At 44.9% G+C, this 23,119-nt stretch overlaps 1 long non-coding RNA gene across 1 annotated transcript; it reads left to right on the forward strand.

The window, feature by feature from the left end:
* Nucleotides 1-1,561: 1,561 nt before the first annotated feature.
* On the forward strand, nucleotides 1,562-21,978 carry LOC118936727. Its single transcript, XR_005034201.1, has 3 exons — nucleotides 1,562-2,059; nucleotides 2,599-2,692; nucleotides 21,920-21,978. It is a non-coding gene; the product is annotated as an uncharacterized LOC118936727 (long non-coding RNA).
* Nucleotides 21,979-23,119: the final 1,141 nt, after the last annotated feature.

The following is a 23,119-nucleotide window of genomic DNA, read 5'->3' on the forward strand; positions in this document are numbered from 1 at the left end:
AATAGGTGTTACAGGGGAGTGAAGGTATCCATGTTTAGTAGGTCTTAAAGGGGAGTGAAGGTATCCATGTTTAGTAGGTCTTAAAGGGGAGTGAAGGTATCCGTGTTTAATAGGTCTTACAGGGGAGTGAAGGTATCCATGTTTAATAGGTCTTAAAGGGGAGGGAAGGTATCCGCGTTTAATAGGTCTTAAAGGGAAGTGAAGGTATCCATGTTTAGTAGGTCTTAAAGGGAAGTGAAGGTATCCATGTTTAGTAGGTCTTAAAGGGGAGTGAAGGTATCCGCGTTTAATAGGTCTTAAAGGGAAGTGAAGGTATCCATGTTTAGTAGGTCTTACAGGGGAGTGAAGGCATCCGTGTTTAGTAGGTCTTAAAGGGGAGTGAAGGTATCCATGTTTAGTAGGTCTTAAAGGGGAGTGAAGGTATCCGCGTTTAATAGGTCTTAAAGCAGAATGAAGGTATCCATGTTTAATAGGTGTTACAGGGGAGTGAAGGTATCCATGTTTAATAGGTGTTACAGGGGAGTGAAGGTATCCATGTTTAGTAGGTCTTAAAGGGGAGTGAAGGTATCCATGTTTAGTAGGTCTTAAAGGGGAGTGAAGGTATCCGTGTTTAATAGGTCTTACAGGGGAGTGAAGGTATCCATGTTTAATAGGTCTTAAAGGGGAGGGAAGGTATCCGCGTTTAATAGGTCTTAAAGGGAAGTGAAGGTATCCATGTTTAGTAGGTCTTAAAGGGAAGTGAAGGTATCCATGTTTAGTAGGTCTTAAAGGGGAGTGAAGGTATCCGCGTTTAATAGGTCTTAAAGGGAAGTGAAGGTATCCATGTTTAGTAGGTGTTACAGGGGAGTGAAGGTATCCATGTTTAGTAGGTCTTAAAGGGGAGTGAAGGTATCCATGTTTAATAGGTGTTACAGGGGAGTGAAGGTATCCATGTTTAGTAGGTCTTAAAGGGGAGTGAAGGTATCCATGTTTAGTAGGTCTTAAAGGGGAGTGAAGGTATCCGTGTTTAATAGGTCTTACAGGGGAGTGAAGGTATCCATGTTTAATAGGTCTTAAAGGGGAGGGAAGGTATCCGCGTTTAATAGGTCTTAAAGGGAAGTGAAGGTATCCATGTTTAGTAGGTCTTAAAGGGGAGTGAAGGTATCCGCGTTTAATAGGTCTTAAAGGGAAGTGAAGGTATCCATGTTTAGTAGGTCTTAAAGGGGAGTGAAAGTATCTGCGTTTAATAGGTCTGCAATGCTGCTGGGTTTTTCATGCTCAGCAGTTTCCTGTGTGCATCAATAATGGTCTACCACCCGAAGGACATCCAGCCAACTTCACACAACTGTGGGAAGCATTGGAGTCAACATGGGCCATCATCCCTGTGGAACACTCTCGACACCTTGTAGAGGCCATGCCCCACCACATTGAGGCTGTTCTGAGAGCAAAGTTGTGTGGTTGCCAGTTTGAGTCTTGGGTCTGTCAGTCTGCAGAAGTGAGCTAGCAACTGATATCAAATCCTAGATGCCTGCATTTGTGCTCTTGAGCAAAGCACTTAACCCCCCACAACAACTGCTCTTCTCTCATTGATCGAGACAGGTGTCTGTCATCATGACATGCAGCACTTTGGGGTGGACCCACCTGTCTCAATCAATTAGAGAAGATTACAAAAAGACAAGATGGCAGCATACACGTTGTTGACTTGCTTCATGTAGGGAAAAACATTTAATTTAATAACGAGGCATTTTCTAAATTCAAACTGACCCCTGCAACTGGACACGGACATTTTGAGACTCTAGTTTCCACAAATTGAGGACAAAGATAGTATCGCCAATACCAACCAGCTTAGTTGAAAAATCTCTGCTGACATTTTGAATAGGCAAGCATGTAACTCCCAGTATAATGGTTACTCCAAAAAATGGTTAAATCACATTATCTGGTGTTACAATCTGTAGCTAGCTGGTGATGAAACAAATATGAACTGGCAGCTGGATACAACCCAGACCTGCCAAGACCATCTACTGAACAAACTTGGGGAACCAAGGGACGAGATCACAGACTGAAGACTGCAGAGACTCAAGTTAGTTCCCCCAGTTTATAATGTATAACTGTTATTGTTGTCTTCTTTGGAAACTTGGTTTTCAGTGTTGTCTTATGTTCGTGAGTAAGAATAACAACATCTAGTTGATGATGACAATTGTTTTGTGGATGACAGAAAGTGTGTGCAATACTGGTTCTAGCCAGTTGGTGGCAGTAACAGCCTGTGTAAGACTTAACTTCTCTGAACAATGAAAGCTCATCTCAACTGTGGATGAACAATTGATCTGGGTGGCTCTGGCGAAGCACCAAAAGACACGCTTCCAAACCCACTCTATCACTACTGACAGTGATGCATTGAAACCTAACAAAACTAATTATAGATTAGATTAAGCCCTCCTTTTATTGCATGAATATGAGCGTGAGCTTTCATTGGCCGGTTTTGGAGCGGTAGTTTTTGGGTTAAATGGATGTTTTAAGAGATGTGACTGTGAATGGTAATATGTGTCTGTCTGTCTGTCTGTCTGTCTGTCTGTCTGTCTGTCTGTCTGTCTGTCTGTCTGTCTGTCTGTCTGTGTTCAGTGCCACTCTTCAGTGCTACTCTTCAGTGCTACTGTTCTCCACCCGCTCATCATTAGGGAGACATCAGGGGATGGAGAGATGGACAGGAAAGCAGGTAGAAGAGCACAGTAGGTGTACCACAGTGTACTGCCCCAATGTATTGCTAAATTCACTCTGAGGCAAGGCATACTGGGACTCAATGTGAAAAGTATCGATGTGCAAAGTAACACATAGGTCAAACATCCCAAAAGTTCAGCTTCATTCCTGAGCGATTATGAATAGCACCCTGCCTCAACATGTATACTATTCTGCCCCATGCAGCGCCGCTGACCTCCGTAACAAACCTAACCAGCCCCAGTACTGTAGGTAGGAAGGTTAAAAAAAAGTAGAAAATCAGATGCTTTTCTTCTTCACCTTCAGTTCTTCCACAGTCATCGTTTGTGTTGCTGTTGAATGTAAAGTAGCGTCCACAGCTGTCTGGTTGCATGTACAGGTTAGACATTTGACTGCCTTACCGCGCTGAGTTTGTTGTGTTTTGACAGGTGTGCCTTCTTGTTTCACAGGAGAGTGCTGAAATCATAGAGAGCTCCATAGTGACTGGAGTTTGAGGTCAAAGGGTGGTTTAAGGACAAGCATAGTACTGCTATGCTTTTCTCCCCCGCGGTGTCTGGCTATGTGTTGGGTCACTTTGAAAACTAAAGGGGAGGGTAAAGTGCTTACTGGTGTTCATGTTCAATACACTGGAGAGGGAGGGTGGGCACTTACATTGACATTTGCTGGGGCACAGATCTATGTTCAGACGGAAAGCATTGTGAACATAGCTGAAGTTGTTGCTGCCTCTAGTCTGAGGTGCTGTCACCCACCACAAACGGGCTGAACTGGCAATCATAACAAAGAAGAACATGTGAAGGAAGGAATGTAGAAGACAAAAAAAGAAAGTATCCTCAAAGGTCATCAACAGCGACAAGAAGGCTCAGAGTCGTCAAACCTTTAGAATAGCCTGAGACAGACATCCCTATGTACCAATGAAGCATTTTATAGTGTACAGCATGTCTCTATGGCCTCTATAGCCTCTACCTTTGAGTGAGGGTTCCATTCAAATGCTAGTCAGTGTGACAGAACAGTGTCTCTGCTGACGACCAGTATTGCCTGGTCCCAAAATAGAAAATATTAAGTAGACAAGCCCCCTATATGGTGCACTACTTTTAACCAGGGCCGTCTTGTCAAAAGTGGTGCACTATACAGGAAATAGGGTGCCATTTCAGATGCAATCTTTGAGTGATGAAAGTTCGTTACTTAGCTCAGGGCCAGAAGTGTCTGGTCTCCGGTCTGAAAATAGAAGAGCTTACATTCTTCAGGCTCCCTATCAGTCACTGATGATAGTCAGTCACTGATGATAGTCAGTCAGGGGCTAAGTATTGTGTTGTGTTCACTGCTGAGTGAAGACACGACCTTGAGGAAGTGTAGGGAGAGAAAAATAACAGATTTTGTCACGTGCGCTTGCCTCCAGCAGCCGGTGTCGACCTAACACCGGAGCTTAATACAAAGCGTATCCCTATGGTAAAGTGTGTTTCAGTGACGCAGCGGAGCACCAATACCCAGGCAGAGCAGATATAATCCACTCTGCTGTCAACTCCAATCGCCAATTCCCTTCTGTATATGCAGGCATGAACACACACACACACACACACACACACACACACACACACACGACACAGACCCACCACCAAGTTGTCAGCCTGCACTTGGTCTGTTATGATAAAAGCATCACACGGGACTGATTCGCACGCCTCATCCCCTTATCTCGCTCCCTCGTGTCATGAATTATGCAGAGGTGGCTTTGTCTCAATAATATCATAAACAGATTCCAAAGCCTCTCTCTACGCCTCTCCTCCACTCCGCTCCCTCGCTCCACTGAGATTCACTTCTCCATTTGGAGTGGATGATGGGGGTGATTACATTGGAATTAAGATGCAGTTGTACACACACACATATACACAACTACTTGTGTGTGCATACACACACAGTAAAACACACACACACACACACACACACACATACAATCACACAGCAGACACACACGTATAGCAAACAAAAAACACATATACTCTTGAGGAACACAAGCAGCCGTGAGACTTGCCCTTGGCTTCGCTGCCGGGCTCCAGAATTCTAAATGGAACTGTTGGAGAGTTGCAGGAGAATTCTATAGCTCCCTTCCTTCTATGTACAGGAGGATAATAGGGCCCGGTGACAGAGAAGAACTGAGTGAGAGAGAGAGTTGATCACCACCGTAGACACCGATTAGTTACCTCACTGAGACAATGTGTGTTTGTCCCAATGGCTCCCTTTTTAGTCTACTACATTTGACCAGGGCCCATAAGGATCATAAAATCACGGGACTCCCTATTTCTATCTCAGATCATTACCAATCAGATCAAATCAAATCAAATTTTATTTGTCACATACACATGGTTAGCAGATGTTAATGCGAGTGTAGCGAAATGCTTGTGCTTCTAGTTCCGACAATGCAGTAATGACCAACAAGTAATCTAGCTAACAATTCCAAAACTACTACCTTATAGTGTAAGGGGATAAAGAATATGTACATAAAGATATATGAATGACTGATGGTACAGAGCGGCATAGGCAAGATACAGTAGATGGTATTGAGTGCAGTATATACATATGAGATGAGTATGTAACAAAGTGGCATAGTTTAAAGTGGCTAGTGATACATGTATTACATAAAGATGCAGTAGATGATATAGAGTACAGTTAATACGTATACATATGAGATGAATAATGTAAGGTATGTAAACATTATATTAGGTAGCATTGTTTAAAGTGGCTAGTGATATATTTTACATAATTTCCCATCAATTCCCATTATTAAAGTGGCTGGAGTTGAGTCAGTGTGTTGGCAGCAGCCACTCAATGTTAGTGGTGGCTGTTTAACAGTCTGATGGCCTTGAGATAGAAGCTGTTTTTCAGTCTCTCGGTCCCAGCTTTTATGCACCTGTACTGACCTTGCCTTCTGGATGATAGCGGGGTGAACAGGCAGTGGCTCGGGTGGTTGTTGTCCTTGATGATCTTTATGGCCTTCCTGTGACATCGGGTGGTGTAGGTGTCCTGGAGGGCAGGTAGTTTGCCCCCGGTGATGCGTTGTGCAGACCTCACTACCCTCTGGAGAGCCTTACGGTTGTGGGCGGAGCAGTTGCCGTACCAGGCGGTGATACAGCCCGACAGGATGCTCTCGATTGTGCATCTGTAGAAGTTTGTGAGTGCTTTTGGTGACAAGTCGAATTTCTTCAGCCTCCTGAGGTTGAAGAGGCGCTGCTGCGCCATCTTCACGATGCTGTCTGTGTGGGTGGACCAATTCAGTTTGTCTGTGATGTGTACGCAGAGGAACTTAACTTAAAACTCTCCACTACTGTTCCATCGATGTGGATAGGGGGGTGTTCCCTCTGCTGTTTCCTGAAGTCCACAATCATCTCCTTAGTTTTGTTGAGTGTGAGGTTATTTTCCTGACACCACACTCCGAGGGCCCTCACCTCCTCCCTGTAGGCCATCTCGTCGTTGTTGGTAATCAAGCCTACCACTGTTGTGTCGTCCGCAAACTTGATGATTGAGTTGGAGGCGTGCGTGGCCACGCAGTCGTGGGTGAACAGGGAGTACAGGAGAGGGCTCAGAACGTACCCTTGTGGGGCCCCAGTGTTGAGGATCAGAGGGGTGGAGATGTTGTTGCCTACCCTCACCACCTGGGGGCGGCCCGTCAGGAAGTCCAGTACCCAGTTGCACAGGGCGGGGTCGAGACCCAGGGTCTTGGAGGGCACTATGGTGTTAAATGCCGAGCTGTAGTCGATGAACAGCATTCTCACATAGGTATTCCTCTTGTCCAGATGGGTTAGGGCAGTGTGCAGTGTGGTTGAGATTGCATCGTCTGTGGACCTATATGGGCGGTAAGCAAATTGGAGTGGGTCTAGGGTGTCAGGTAGGGTGGAGGTGATATGGTCCTTGACTAGTCTCTCAAAGCACTTCATGATGACGGAAGTGAGTGCTACGGGGCGGTAGTCATTTAGCTCAGTTACCTTAGCTTTCTTGGGAACAGGAACAATGGTGGCCCTCTTGGAGCATGTGGGAACAACAGACTGGGATAGGGATTGATTGAATATGTCCGTAAACACACCAGCCAGCTGGTCTGCGCATGCTCTGAGGGTGCGGCTGGGGATGCCGTCTGGGCCTGCAGCCTTGCGAGGGTTGACACGTTTAAATGTTTTCCTCACGTCGGCTGCAGTGAAGGAGAGTCTGCATGTTTTAGTTGCGGGCCGTGTCAGTGGCACTGTATTGTCCTCAAAGCGGGCAAAAAAGTTATTTAGTCTGCCTGGGAGCAAGGCATCCTGGTCCGTGACGGGGCTGGTTTTCTTTTTGTAATCCGTGATTGACTGTAGACCCTGCCACATACCTCTTGTGTCTGAGCCGTTGAATTGAGATTCTACTTTGTCTCTATACTGACGCTTAGCTTGTTTGATTGCCTTGCGGAGGGAAAAGTTACACTGTTTGTATTCGGTCATGTTTCCGGTCACCTTTCCCTGATTAAAAGCAGTGGTTCGCGCTTTCAGTTTCACGCGAATGCTGCCATCAATCCACGGTTTCTGGTTTGGGAATGTTTTAATCGTTGCTATGGGAACGACATCTTCAACGCACGTTCTAATGAACTCGCTCACCGAATCAGCGTATTCGTCAATGTTGTTGTCTGACGCAATACGAAACATATCCCAGTCCACGTGATGGAAGCAGTCTTGGAGTGTGGAATCAGATTGGTCGGACCAGCGTTGAACAGACCTCAGCGCGGGAGCTTCTTGTTTTAGTTTCTGTCTGTAGGCAGGGATCAACAAAATGGATTCGTGGTCAGCTTTTCCGAAAGGAGAGCAGGGCAGGGCCTTATATGCGTCGCGGAAGTTAGAATAGCAATGATCCAAGGTTTTTCCAACCCTGGTTGCGCAATCGATATGCTGATACAATTTAGGGAGTCTTGTTTTCAGATTAGCCTTGTTAAAATCCCCAGCTACAATGAATGCAGCCTCCGGATATATGGATTCCAGTTTGCAAAGAGTCAAATAAAGTTTGTTCAGAGCCATCGATGTGTCTGCTTGGGGGGGAATATATACGGCTGTGATTATAATCGAAGAGAATTCCCTTGGTAGATAATGCGGTCGACATTTGATTGTGAGGAATTCTAAATCAGGTGAACAGAAGGACTTGAGTTCCTGTATGTTGTTGTGGCCACACCACGTCACGTTAACCATGAAGCATACGCCCCCGCCCCTCTTCTTACCAGAAAGATGTTTGTTTCTGTCGGCGCGATGCGTGGAGAAACCAGCTGGCTGCACCGACTCCGATAGCGTCTCTCCAGTGAGCCATGTTTCCGTGAAGCAAAGAACGTTACAGTCTCTGATGTCCCTCTGGAATGCTACCCTTGCTCGGATTTCATCAACCTTGTTGTCAAGAGACTGGACATTGGCGAGAAGAATGCTAGGGAGTGGTGCACGATGTGCCCGTCTCCGGAGTCTGACCAGAAGACCGCTTCGTTTCCCCCTTTTACAAAGTAGTTTTTTGGGGTCGCCGGCTGGGATCCATTCCGTTGTCCTGGGTGAAAGGCAGAACACAGGATCCGCTTCGCGAAAGTCATATTCTTGGTTGTACTGATGGTGAGTTGACGCTGCTCTTATGTTCAGTAGTTCTTCTCGACTGTATGTAATGAAACCTAAGATGACCTGGGGTACCAATGTAAGAAATACCAACATAAAAAAAACTAAAAACTGCATAGTTTCCTAGGAATGCGAAGCGAGGCGGCCATCTCTGTCGGCGCCGGAAGTATAAAAAAGGAGTTGAGGTATCAAATCAAATCAAATGTTTATTCGTCACATGCTTCGTAATCAACAGGTGTAGACTGCGTTCTTACGGGCCCTTCCCAACAATGCAGAGAGAAAGAAAATAGAGAAATAATAGAAAAGTAAAACCCGTAATAATAAAAGTATTAATAAATACACAATGAGCAGCGATTGCTCTATACACTGGGCACCAGTACTGAGTGGATGAGCAGGGGTACGAGGTAATTGAGGTAGATGTGTATGTACATAACTACACTGGGCAGCAGTACTGAGTGGATGTGCAGGGGTACGAGATCATTGAAGTAGATGTGTATGTACATAACTAGGAATAAAGTGACAGATAGTAAATGGTAGCAGCAGCGTATGTGATGAGTAACAAAAAAAGTTAATGCAGAAAGGGTAAATGCCGATAGTTAAATAGTTATCCAAATAGCTACCTGGAATAACTATTTAGCAGTTTTATGGCTTGGGAGTAGAAGCTGTTCAGGGTACTGTTGGTTCCAGACTTGGTGCATCGGTAATGCTTGCCATGGGTAGCAGAGAGAACAGTCTATGACTTGGGTGGCTGGAGTCTTGGGCAATTTTTAGGGCATTCCACTGACACCTCCTGGTATAAAGGTCCTGGATGGCAGGGAGCTCGGCCCCAGTGATGTGCTGGGCCGTAAACATTATGCTCTGTAGCGCCTTACGGTCAGAATGTCAAGCAGTTGCCATAGCAAGCGGTGATGCAGCCTGTCAAGATGCTCTCATTGGTTTAGCTGTAGAAATGTTTGAGGATCTGAGGGCCCATGCCAAATCTTTTCAGCCTCCTGAGGGTAGTTGTGCCCTCTTTATGACTGTGTTGGTGTGTGTGGACCATGATTAATCCTTAGTGACGTGGACACCGAGGAACTTGAAGCCTTCGACCAATTCCACTACAGCCTTGTTGATGTGAATGGGGGAGTGCTCAATTTCTTGCAGTCCGTGATCATCTCCTTTGTCTTACTGAAGTTGAGGTAGAGGTTGTTGTCCTGGCAACACACTGCCAGGTCTCTGACCTCCCTATAGACTGTCTCATCCTCGTATGTGATCAGGCCTACCACTGTTGTGTCGGCAGAGTCGTGCTAGGCCACGCAGTCGTGGGTGTACAGGAGGAGACAAAGCACGCACCCCTGAGGGGCCCCCATGTTGAGGGTCAGCATGGCAGATGTGTTGTTGCCTACCCTTTCCACCTGGGGGCGGTTCATCAGGATGTCCAGGATACAGTTGCAGAGGGAGGTGTTCAGTCCCAGGGTCCTTAACTTAGTGATGTGCTTGGAGGGCACTATGGTGTTGAATGGTGAGCTGTAGTCAATGAACAATATTCTCTCATAGGTGGTCCTCTGGTCCAGGTGGGAAAGGGCAGTGTGGAGGACAATGGAGATTGTGTCATCTGTGGATCTGTTGGGGAGATATGTGAATTGGAGTGGGTCCAGTGTGTCTGGGTGATGGTGTGAGCCATGACTAGCCTTTCAAAACATTTCATTGCTACAGATGTGAGTGTGACAGAACAATAGTCAATTACACAGGTTACTTTGACATTCTTGCTTGAAACATGTAGGTTAAGACACTTGCCAGATGGTCAGTACATCCGTCTGGTCCTGCAGCCTTGTGAATGTTAACCTGTTTAAAGGTCTTACTCATATCGGCTACAGAGAGCACACAGTTGTCTGCATAATTCAGTTTTGCTTGCTTCAAAGTGAGAATTGAATGCATTTAGCTCATCTGGTAGGCTCTTTTCACTGGGCAGCTCGGTTTCCCTTTGTAATCCATGATAGTTTGCCAGCCCTGCCACATCCGACGAGCTTCAGAGCTGGTGCTGTAGGATTCGATCTTAATCTTGTGTTGACTCTTTGTCGGTTTGATGGTTGGTCGGAAAGCTTATTTCTTATAACCACCCAGATTAGTGTCCCACTCCTTAAATTAAACGGCCTAGGAACAGTGGGTGCCTGGTCAGGGGCAGAACGTCAGATTTGTACCTTGTCAGCTCGGGGATTCGAACTTGCAACCTTTCGGTTACTAGTCCAACGCTCTAACCACTAGGCTACCCTGCCGCATGTGGCAGCTCTAGCCTTTATCTCAGCACAGATGTTGCCTGATGGTCACTGTGGGGATGACGTCATCGATGCACTTGTTAATGAAGTTGGTGACTGATGTGGTAAACTCCTCAATGCCATCGGATGAATCCCAGAACATATTCCAGTCTGTGAACCTGTAGCTTAGTAGCCACTTCATCGGACCACTTCCGTGTTGAGAGTGTCACTGGTACTTCCTGTTTGAGTTTTTGCTTGTAAGCAGGAATCAAGTGGATATAGTTATGGTCAGATTTGCCAAATGGAGGGTGAGGGAGAGTAAAGGTGATGTATAGCTTTTTTAGCTGTAGTGATTAGGGTAAGACAGATCTCCCAGCCCTTCTAATTCGACTAGCCCTGATGCTCCTCCCTGCAGTCTGAGGTGCTAAAGGAGCTCCTTAAGCTTGACCCCAAAAAAACATCTGGGTCAGATGGTTTAGACCCTTTCTTCTTTAAGGTTGAAGCCCTTATCATCGCCAAGCCCATCTCTCACCTTTTTAACCTGTCTGGGGAGGTTCCCAGTGCTTGGAAGGCAGCCATGGTGCATCGTTTATTTAAAGGGGGAGATCAAGCTAATGCTCTCTGTTATAGGCCAATTTCTATCTTGCCCTGCTTATTTTTTTTTTTACCTTTGTTTAACTAGGCAAGTTAGTTAGGAACAAATTCTTATTTTCAATGACGGACTAGGAACAGTGGGTTAACTGCCTGTTCAGGGGCAGAACGACAGATTTGTACCTTGTCAGCTCGGGGATTTGAACTTGCTTCCTTTCGGTTACTAGTCCAACGCTCTAACCACTAGGCTACCCTGCCGCCCCACATTGGCAAAACTTGTCAATAATCAACTGACTGGCATTCTTGATGTCTATAGTATTCTCTCTGTTACGCAATCTGGTTTCCGCTTTGGTTATGGATACTACAACCTTAAGGTCCTTTATTATGTCACCTCTGCCATTGACTCTAAGCAGTCTTGTGCTGTTATTTTTATTGACTTGGCCAAAGCTTTTGATACGTGTAGACCATTCCATTCTTGTGGGTCGGCTAAGGACTATTGGTGTCTCTGAGGGTCTTTGGCCTGGTTTGCTAACTACCTCTCTCATCTGTCTCACCTATCTGCTGTCTCAGCCACTGCCTGTCACCAAGGAAGTACCCCACGACTCAAGCCTAGGCCCCACGCTCTTCTCAATTTAAATCAACAACAAAGTTCAAGCTCTAGGAATCACTCTCATCCACTTATATGCAGATGATACAGTCATACTTGTGTGTTGACCACTCTACAACACAGGTTTTTTAGTGCCCAGCAAGCGTTCTCTGCCCTAAACCTTGTTCTGAACACCTCCAAAACAAAGGTCATGTGATTCGGTGTGATGACTACCTCTGAGGGTTTAGAGCTTGAGTTAGTCTCCTCATACAAGTACTTGGGAGTATGGATAGACAGTACACTGTCCGTCTCTCAGCACATATCCAAGCTGCAGGCAAAGGTTAAATCTAGACTTGGTTTCCTCACTCTGATTCAAAGGACCATTCTACCCATACTAGATTACGGAGACGTAATTTATACATTAGTTGGTAAGGGGGCTCTCGAGAGGCAGATTTGCCACCAATGCTCCTTATAGGACACATCACATCACTGCACTCTATACTCCTCTGTAAACTGGCCATCTCTGTATACCTGGCGCAAGACCCACTGGTTGATGCTTATTTATAAAACCCTTTTAGGCCTCACTCCCCCCTATCTGAGATACCTACTGCAACCCTCATACTCCACATACAGCATCCGTTCTGCCAGTCACATTCTGTTAAAAATCACCAAAGCACCCACTTCCCTTGGTCACTCCTCTTTTCAGTTCACTGCAGCTAGCAACTGGAACAAGCTGCAAAAAAACACTCAAACTGGACAGTTTTATTTCCATCTCTAAACTCAAAAACTCAATCATGGACACTTAATGACACTTGTGGCTGGTTCGTGTGATGCATTCTTTGTGGATTTTTTTTATTTGTGCTGTTGTCTGTGCCTAACAATGTTTTTGCTGCTGACATGTTGTGCTTCTGCCATGTAGTGTTGCTACCATGATGTGTTGTTGTCATGAAGTGTTGCTACCATGATGTGTTGTTGTCATGTAGTGTTGCTACCATGATGTGTTGTTGTCATGAAGTGTTGCTCCCATGTGTTGTTGTCATGAAGTGTTGCTACCATGATGTGTTGTTGTCATGTTGTGTTGCTACCATGATGTGTTGTTGTCATGAAGTGTTGCTCCCATGATGTGTTGTTGTCATGAAGTGTTGCTACCATGATGTGTTGTTGTCATGTTGTGTTGCTACCATGATGTCTTATTGTCATGTTGTGCTGCTACCATGTTTGATTTTAATTCATTAGGATCCCCATTAGACGACGCCAATGGTGACATCTAGTCTTACTGGTGTCCGACATGTAACGAAAAATACATTACAGACAAAATACTTCACAATTTACATACATTTAAAAACATTCACAAGTAGTTTGTGTGTGCATCTATTAGTTACACATACATGTCAGTTCATACACACAACCGGTAGGTCACATGGGGGAGAGGTGTTGTGCTGTTAGGTGTTGCTTTATTTGTGTTTTGAAACTAGGTTTGCTGTTCACTTATGCTATATAAGATGGAAGGGAGTTCATGCACTCATGGCCGTATGTTTCCTGTATGTTTCCTTTCATTTATTCTGGACCTGGGGATTGTGAAAAGACCCCTGGTGGCATGTCTGGTGAAGTAGTCCGTGCTGTCAGTGCTGTGTGTAAGTTGACTGTGCAAACAATTAGGAATTTCCAACACATTGTTTTATAAAAACAAGAAGTGAAGCAGTCAGTCTTTCCTCAACTGAAGAGCAAGATGTGCTGCTCTGTTCTGGGCCAGCTGCAGCTTAACTAGGTCTTTCTTCTTGACAATTTGTTTTACCTTTATTTAACTAGGCAAGTCAGTTAAGAACAAATTCTTATTTTCAATGACGGCCTAGGAACAGTGGGTTAACTGCTTGTTCAGGGGCAGAACGACAGATTTGTACCTTGTCAGCTCAGGGGTTTGACCTTGCAACCTTCCGGTTACTAGTCCAACGCTCTAACCGCTAGCCTACCCTGCCGCCCCAAAAATAATCATAATAATCAAGATAAGATAAAACTAGAGCCTGCAGTACTTGCTTTGTGGAGTCATGTTGTGTTGCTATCATGCTGTGTTGTTGTCATATTGTGCTGCTACCATTTGTGTTGTCATGTTGTGCTGCTACCATGTTGTGTTGCTACCATGTGTTGTCTTGTGCTAAGAGAATGTTGTGTTGTCATGTTGCTGCCATGTTGTGTTGTTGTCATGTTGTGCTACTAGCATGCTGTGTTGTCATGGTGTGTTGCTGTCATGTTGTGTTACTGTCTTAGGTCTCTCTTTATGTAGTGTTGCGGTGTCTCTTTTGTCATGATGTGTGTTTTGTCCTATTTTTGATTTATTTTAATCCCAGCCCACATACCCACAGGAGGCTTTTTAACTCTTGCTAGGCCATCATTATAAGTAAGAATGTGTTCATAATTGACTTGCCTGGTTAAATAAAGGTTAAATAAAGGTTAAATAAAGGTTAAATAAAGGTTAAATAAAAGAAAGAAAGATAGTGTGCGGGGCAAATAATAATGACCCACTTTCCATAGCTTAAGTCAATATGTGCTACAGCATGTCCCTTTTTAGTAAATAACATAACTTTTGTGGCTGTATGACTTTGTAGTGTGACTCGCATAATACATTTTTAAGAAGACGAGGTAGCACATTTTAACAATGCAACATTAACGAATCTAAACGGACAGCGCCAGTGCCAGTAGGGTTGAAAAGTGCGTAGCCGCGCTCATTACGGACTATCACCGCTCTTTAAATGAGCGCACTAGAGTTGACATCCCCGTTTAGATAACTGCCACAGTTCACTATATGTTTACGCCATTACCAAGAATGTGTCTCAATCGGCACCCTAGTCCCTACATAGTGCACTACTTTGGGTCAAAGTAGTGCACTATGTAGGGTATTGAGTGACATTTGAGACACACGCCAAGTTACAACCTAATGGGTTGCTACTGGTGCCTCCAGTCAATTCCAAGACCATCCGTGTCTGGATGTGGGTAATATGATGCTCTGGGTTTATAGACGAGCTTCCAGCCACTCTGAAGTCTGCTCGGTTAAGGATGATAGTTTTTCTGGATGGTGCTTTGAATAACGTATGAAGTTATAGTCAATAAGTCTGGGTTATTGGTTTTGCTTCTGACCATATACATGGGATGGAGATTTGTACCAGCCTTAGGGGCATTTCTAATGTAGCTTCTAGATTGAGTTTGATATTGAATACAAACTATGAAATGCTTTAGTAACATTTTAGATGGACTGTTTTGCATTTTACGACCAATTTGGAGCCTGGAATGGGAATTGTCCCGATCTCTTTTTGAAACAACAGACATAGTATGTATGTGTGCAAAGGGATCCACCAGGGCTCTCATTACAATTCATACACCCATACGGCCCCTTCCCATCCCCACAGACCTGTCCATACTTAAGTTGGCCTGTCCCCTGCCATGTGGTCAGTACAGATGGACCGTTCCATCTCTAGCCACGGGTGACGAGTGGAGGTCCCATCTCACGGACCTGGGGCCTCCGGGGTGACGGTGGATGGGATGAGAGAGGGAGCAGGTAGGAGTAGAGGTGGAGGTGCGGTAGGAAGAGAGGGAGGAAAGGTGGATTTGAGGACAGCACAAGGAGGGAAATGGAGGGGGTGGAGGACGATGAGGACAAGAGGAGATGGGTTCTCTCAAGCAGAACTCTCCTGGAAATAAGGTTTCTGTCCAACCCAGGGAACCTTTACTGAACCATACAATAGGCCACCTTTCCATGGAAATCACAAAACTCATGCAAATGACCAGCCATTCAAAGGTTCCACAAAGTTATTCCATTATTGGATACATGGAATTTTGTGGGAGAAGATGGAGAGAGAATGCTCTGGAGAGAGAATGTTCTGTGAAGACAGTAAATAGTCTTCCTGGACTGAATGTTCACTGCTTGACTTCGCACGAACGGTGCGTACAAATTGTTCATGATATCGTCATTCCATATTTAGAAATATCTCATAAAACAATATTGTCTATCAGCACTAACGGCTGTTTATGCCTTCATAAATATGAAACTATGATAAACAAAATTGCTGTTAGGCAAGCCCCATATAAATACTGGAATTCAATACATGTTTGCTCCATTGGCCCCAGGTTTATCATACATAAAACATAACAGAATATGAATCCAGTTTTTCATTTTGCAGGATAATTGTCTTTCGTAGGGGAAAATATAATCTACCATATTTCCTTGTACTGAATGGCAATATGTTATCTAAGGCAAGCTGTGTGTGTGCGCGTGTGTGCACTGGAAACCGTGCCTGGCACAGAAAGTTAATTACGAGAGTGTCACGACTCCTACCGAAGGTGGCTCCCCTTCCTGTTCGGGTGGCGCTCGGCGGTCGTCGTCACCGGCTTACTAGCTGCCACTGGTCCTTTCCCCCCTTTCTGTTTATTGGTTTCACCTGTTTTGTGTTTAGGCTGATTAGTCGGGCTTTATTTACCAGTAGGCCCGCCTGCTCTTTGTGCGGGATTGTTTGTGTGACTAGTGTGCACATTTGAGGTTAACGTGTTTCCCATTTTGTGGGTTTTTGCTGGACTGTTTAAGTCCCTGTGTTTGGGGCATTTGTTTCGTGTGCACCCTGTGTTTCGTGGGGTGGCTTATGTTCACTGTTTGTGCATTAAATAGCACTACCCTGAACTCTCTGCTTCCTGCACCTGACTTCGCACCCACTACACCCAGATCGTCACAGAGAGCTGACCACTCTCCAGGTTCACTCACTTCGGTGACAGAGTTGGCTCGTTTGGGATCGTATTCCCATTTAGACGGTTACAAAGGAAACAACTTGTCTTTCATTCAGGCGGATTAGAACAGGGGCTCCTATGGAAAATGCCTTTTATTGTTTTTATAACCCCCCGCTATGATACACTTTGTTCTTAGAATATGCGTTGCTATGCAGGATGGGCATGTGTTGCTAGGGTGTTTTGCTTGATTTACCGACATGGTTAATTGAGAAGAAAGTGTCCGCTGTAATGCTAATGACTCTAGTCACACAGAGCGATGGGGGGGAGAAAGGAAGGAGAGAGAACTGAAGAGACAGACTGGTGGAGGGAGGGAGAGAGAGGACGCAGAGAGGTAGAATGAAACAGTGTACATATGCACAGACTACTCCACTCTGGTATCTTACTTCACTCAAAGCGCTTGTACACAAACAAACATAAAAGGCCTGACAGTTGAAATAAACACCACATTGAAGCTTGATTAGTCACTATAAACAGCATGACATTTAGACTGTGGGAGCATCTCGGCTGTGTCCTTCCAAGCCCCCCCCCCGCCCAACAGCAAGACCCTGATTATACTGAGCTGAATCAAACTACCTCCCTGATTTCTCCATGTTGAATGTGAAAGGTTAATCACTAACTAAGACACTCACTGTGCTTGAGACATCTGCGCTACGTGTATCTGCAGATGCTAGGATATTGCAAATGGCTTCGGGTTAATTTGCTGGCAACAATCGCACACTAGAAGTGCATCTGAAATGGTACCCTATTCCCTAGGCACTCCATTGGGAATAGGGTGCCTTTCAGACACCCTGAGGCCTATGGATATTATAATGGGATAATGGGTAACATTATGGAATGTGATGCCATTCTACTGACATTCCACTGATATTGTTATGTAACTGACACAAATGAATGATACTGTTATGTGCCATAGGAAAAGGGCTTACAAGCCTTGAACATATAACCAGATTCATTTAATATATGTTCCCTATATAAATCCATATCTACACCCCAGGATACTTTCATAGCTAGTGTAGTATCACTGTACACGTGAATACCTTGTTCATTCATATCAGTCGGTGATTCACTAGTCACACAAAGTCAGTTTGAGACTATACGGTAAACATTAACTCAGGTCGACAACGTGAGTTGGGCATCTTCTCTCCTGCTCTTTGCCCAGAGTGTTAGAGAACTCGAGACACCGGTGTCACAGGGTGTGTGTGTCACAGAAAATGTGTTCGGACAGGAGCGAAGGCGGGTGGCGTCACGGACACACTGCAGGTATCTGCCACTGCCCGAGCAAACACCGCCAGAGCAACTGCGGTACGGCCTGATGGGAAGGCGGGGGGGAATGGGGTCGACACAGCGTGGGCGGTCCTCAGAACACCTAGCCCTGTCAGTGACTAGCGACATGCAGCTCCTGAGAGAAGGGCATTGAATGCATAGGTGACACACTGTGTTTATTTCTAATGATGCCTTGTTTGTTGGGTTCTGTCTGGACCTGACAGTAACTGGCTACAGCTGCTGAAAGAAGGGAATTGAGTATGTAGTGGTTGCTGCAGTATGTCCACTTCTTTGACTGCACTTCACTTATTCTTTGACGGACGTGACGTTTGAGGTTAACGTGTTTCCCAGTGCTGCTTCACTAGCCTGGTGGGATTGTTGGAAGGTGTGTGTTCAGTGCAGCTTCACTAGCCTGGTGGGATTGTTGGAAGGTGTGTGTTCAGTGCAGCTTCACTAGCCTGGTGGGATTGTTGGAAGGTGTGTGTTCAGTGCTGCTTCACTAGCCTGGTGGGATTGATGGAAGGTGTGTGTTCAGTGCTGCTTCACTAGCCTGGTGGGATTGTTGGAAGGTGTGTGTTCAGTGCAGCTTCACTAGCCTGGTGGGATTGTTGGAAGGTGTGTGTTCAGTGCAGCTTCACTAGCCTGGTGGGATTGTTGGAAGGTGTGTGTTCAGTGCTGCTTCACTAGCCTGGTGGGATTGATGGAAGATGTGTGTTCAGTGCTGCTTCACTAGCCTGGTGGGATTGTTGGAAGGTGTGTGTTCAGTGCTGCTTCACTAGCCTGGTGGGATTGATGGAAGGTGTGTGTTCAGTGCAGCTTCACTAGCCTGGTGGGATTGATGGAAGGTGTGTGTTCAGTGCAGCTTCACTAGCCTGGTGGGATTGTTGGAAGGTGTGTGTTCAGTGCTGCTTCACTAGCCTGGTGGGATTGATGGAAGATGTGTGTTCAGTGCTGCTTCACTAGCCTGGTGGGATTGTTGGAAGGTGTGTGTTCAGTGCAGCTTCACTAGCCTGGTGGGATTGTTGGAAGGTGTGTGTTCAGTGCCGCTTCACTAGCCTGGTGGGATTGTTGGAAGGTGTGTGTTCAGTGGCAGTGCTTAGGGGTTGAAGGTGACAGTCAGGGTGTTGGGGGGAGGGGGCCTGATTGTTCTCAGGGCCTGATGGAGTAGGTTATTGATTGAGGTGGGGAGGGAGAGTGGTGGATCGTTCAGGAATGGGTTAGTGAAAGGGTGGATCAGAATGGAATGCTCAGTGATGAGGTAGTACTATTGATGGGGGTGGGAGCTGAGGCAGATGGCGTTTACTGTCCTCATTTCTGTTGATAGCATGGTGTTTGGCCTTGGGTTGGGGAGGGGGGAACCTCTGTCTGTGCTCAGCTTCACTTTACCTCTCCATTAACCCCCCACCCACTCCTTCACCCGCTCACCCCTGCTCAGCAACGGCTCTGCTTTCCGTGGCGAGAGAGGGGAGACAGTTTATTCCATGTGACAGGATAGTTTTAGTGCATTCTGGGTATCAGGGCTTAGTGGTGCATCTCCACGACGTGATATAAAGAAGAACAGCGTAGCATTGCACGTCTCATTACAGAGATTTAACCGCTAAGCACTGGCAGTGAGAGGGGGGGCTATAATTGTGCTGTCTGTCGACAAGGGTGCTTAGTAAACAGTTAATAGACCAATACATTAACAACTGTGAGGATGAGACTAGAGCAGAGGAAAGAGAAGAGGAAAGACACTGTTTAAGGAAAAGACTGTTTAAGGAAAAGACTGTTTAAGGAAAGACACTGTTTAAGGAAAGACGCTGTTTAAGGAAAATACACTGTTTAAGGAAAATACACTGTTTAAGGAAAATACACTGTTTAAGGAAAAGACACTGTTTAAGGAAAAGACACTGTTTAAGGAAAAGACACTGTTTAAGGAAAAGACACTGTTTAAGGAAAAGACACTGTTTAAGGAAAAGACACTGTTTAAGGAAAAGACACTGTTTAAGGAAAATACACTGTTTATAAAAAATCCTTACGAGTTAATTGACGCACCCGTGCATAAGTTTAAGTAACGTAATAAAATACCCATAAAAATCCATCAGTTTAAGCTAGAGATATCATGGGCATAGGCCACGAATGGAAGTATGGGGGTCATTTTGTGCCAACATAAATAAGGGGTTAAATATGTGTACAAAAAACCAAATATATTTCTTAAGCTTTCTTATATCTCCTAGATATTGGACAGACACTTCAAAACCTTATTTTTTATGTCTTTCTTTCCGTTTCTGAATGTGTTATTCAATGTGTTCTATGGGCTATAATAATAGTAAAGGCCAAATTCAATAGTTTATTAAAGAATTTCTAAATATGTTTTTATATTCCATAAGGGGTCCTAAAATTCATAATCAAACAGCTAAATGATCCATGGCATGACCATCTGTCATGATCGTTTGTAGAGACAGACCAAGGCGCAGCAGATGTTGATTCAATCTGATTTATTATAAAGTGAAACTTAGCAAAACTAAACAATAAACTAACAACGAACCGTGACTACAGAGGTGCTACGTGCACTGACTCAAAACAATATCCCAGAAAACACAGGTGGGAAAAGGCTACCTAAATATGATCCCCAATTAGAGACGACGATTATCAGCTGCCTCTAATTGGGAATCATACCAATCACCAACATAGAAAACAAAACTAGAACCCCACATAAAAAAATATAAACTAGACTAACCCCCCCAGTCACGCCCTGACCTACTCCACCATAGAAAATAAAGGCTCTCTATGGTCAGGACGTGACACCATCTTAAACAATTCCATATGTTAGCTTAGAGGTTAACCTAGGATATAAGAAAGCTCGGGAAATATATATATATTTTTTACACATATTTAACCCCTTATTATTTTTGTTTGCACAAAACTACCTCCATAATTCCATTCATTTGTATCCGTTACCTTCAGACGAATCTTGTGACATTTGTTGGGGTCGTCGAGCAAAGAACAACATCGGAGAACACCATCGTGTTCTTGAGTCTCCCCTTTCCACAGTGGGGTCATGTTAGTTTGCAGGCCAAAAGGTTCTGAAGCTACAGACGTATTCGTGAGAAGACTGATTTTCAGGATGTCTCATGGTCTAACAAACACCGCTGTAGCTTAGCCACCTTCCACTACAGATGCGGAAGGCCGACATAAGTGGTTGCGGTGGATTGAGACGCTGTTCACGCTAAAAACTGATTTCTCTAGCTTGAACTGACGGCTTTTGATGGGGATTTTTTAAAATTGTTACTCAGATTGGCGCATGGGTGCGTCTATAGACTCTTAAGGATTTTAAGGAAAACAAAATCTTCATGTAAAATATAGAGAGAAGAAGAAACAGTATGCAATGGGAGTTAGTGATTTAAAACAGTATGCAATGGGAGTTGGTGATTTAAAACAGTATGCAATGGGAGTTGGTGATTTAAAACAGTATGCAATGGGAGTTGGTGATTTAAAACAGTATGCAATGGGAGTTGGTGATTTAAAACAGTATGCAATGGGAGTTGGTGATTTAAAACAGTATGCAATGGGAGTTAGTGATTTAAAACAGTATGCAATGGGAGTTGGTGATTTAAAACAGTATGCAATGGGAGTTGGTGATTTAAAACAGTATGCAATGGGAGTTGGTGATTTAAAACAGTATGCAATGGGAGTTGGTGATTTAAAACAGTATGCAATGGGAGTTGGTGATTTTAAACAGTATGCAATGGGAGTTGGTGATTTTAAACAGTATGCAATGGGAGTTGGTGATTTAAAATAGTATGCAATGGGAGTTGGTGATTTTAAACAGTATGCAATGGGAGTTGGTGATTTTAAACAGTATGCAATGGGAGTTGGTGATTTTAAACAGTATGCAATGGGAGTTGGTGATTTTAAAATAGTATGCAATGGGAGTTGGTGATTTAAAATAGTATGCAATGGGAGTTGGTGATTTGAAACAGTATGCAATGGGAGTTGGTGATTTGAAACAGTATTCAATGGGAGTTGGTGATTTGAAAGGACATATTAATTTTGTATGGCTGTGAGAGTCTCATCTTTCCATAGAGGGGTCAGAACTCTTTGTAGGGCAAACCGTTCAGACACTACAAACAATTTAGTGAAAATACCGATTTTTGGGATCCCTCATGGTCTGACAAACACCGCTCCAGCTCTGTCTCCTTTCACCACAGATGTCTCATGGTCTGACAAACACCGCTCCAGCTCGGGCTCCTTTCACCACAGATGTCTCATGGTCTGACAAACACCGCTCCAGCTCTGTCTCCTTTCACCACAGATGTCTCATGGTCTGACAAACACCGCTCCAGCTCGGGCTCCTTTCACCACAGATGTCTCATGGTCTGACAAACACCGCTCCAGCTCTGTCTCCTTTCACCACAGATGTCTCATGGTCTGACAAACACCGCTCCAGCTCGGGCTCCTTTCACCACAGATGTCTCATGGTCTGACAAACACCGCTCCAGCTCGGGCTCCTTTCACCACAGATGTCTCATGGTCTGACAAACACCGCTCCAGCTCGGGCTCCTTTCACCACAGATGTCTCATGGTCTGACAAACACCGCTCCAGCTCTGTCTCCTTTCACCACAGATGTCTCATGGTCTGACAAACACCGCTCCAGCTCGGGCTCCTTTCACCACAGATGTCTCATGGTCTGACAAACACCGCTCCAGCTCGGGCTCCTTTCACCACAGATGTCTCATGGTCTGACAAACACCGCTCCAGCTCGGGCTCCTTTCACCACAGATGTCTCATGGTCTGACAAACACCGCTCCAGCTCGGGCTCCTTTCACCACAGATGTCTCATGGTCTGACAAACACCGCTCCAGCTCTGTCTCCTTTCACCACAGATGTCTCATGGTCTGACAAACACCGCTCCAGCTCGGGCTCCTTTCACCACAGATGTCTCATGGTCTGACAAACACCGCTCCAGCTCGGGCTCCTTTCACCACAGATGTCTCATGGTCTGACAAACACCGCTCCAGCTCTGTCTCCTTTCACCACAGATGCGGAAGTGCGACATCGGCGGATGTGATGTATTGAGACGCATCCAATACAAAAAAACAGCTTAAAATGACGTTTTTTAATGTTTTTCTATTATTATTATTATCCTAATTAGATTTTTGAGGGGCTGCGGTAAATCGACTGTTGGGGTTAAAAGGACATATTCATTTTGAGTGGCAGATACGGCAGGTACAGATGTGGTTCAGTTGTGACGACTGTATTCAACATATTGTATCATAATATGTCAACATTGGATATTTAATAAAGGTTGATCTATGAGCAAGCTGTGTAATGTCATTTTGAGAACAAATGGGGGAAAAGGCATTGTCCCCCCCCCCCAGCAGTTTTGCTGATAAATCCATATGAAACA

This window comes from Oncorhynchus mykiss, chromosome 10 (genome assembly GCF_013265735.2).
Source record: "Oncorhynchus mykiss isolate Arlee chromosome 10, USDA_OmykA_1.1, whole genome shotgun sequence".
Taxonomy (NCBI): domain Eukaryota; kingdom Metazoa; phylum Chordata; class Actinopteri; order Salmoniformes; family Salmonidae; genus Oncorhynchus; species Oncorhynchus mykiss.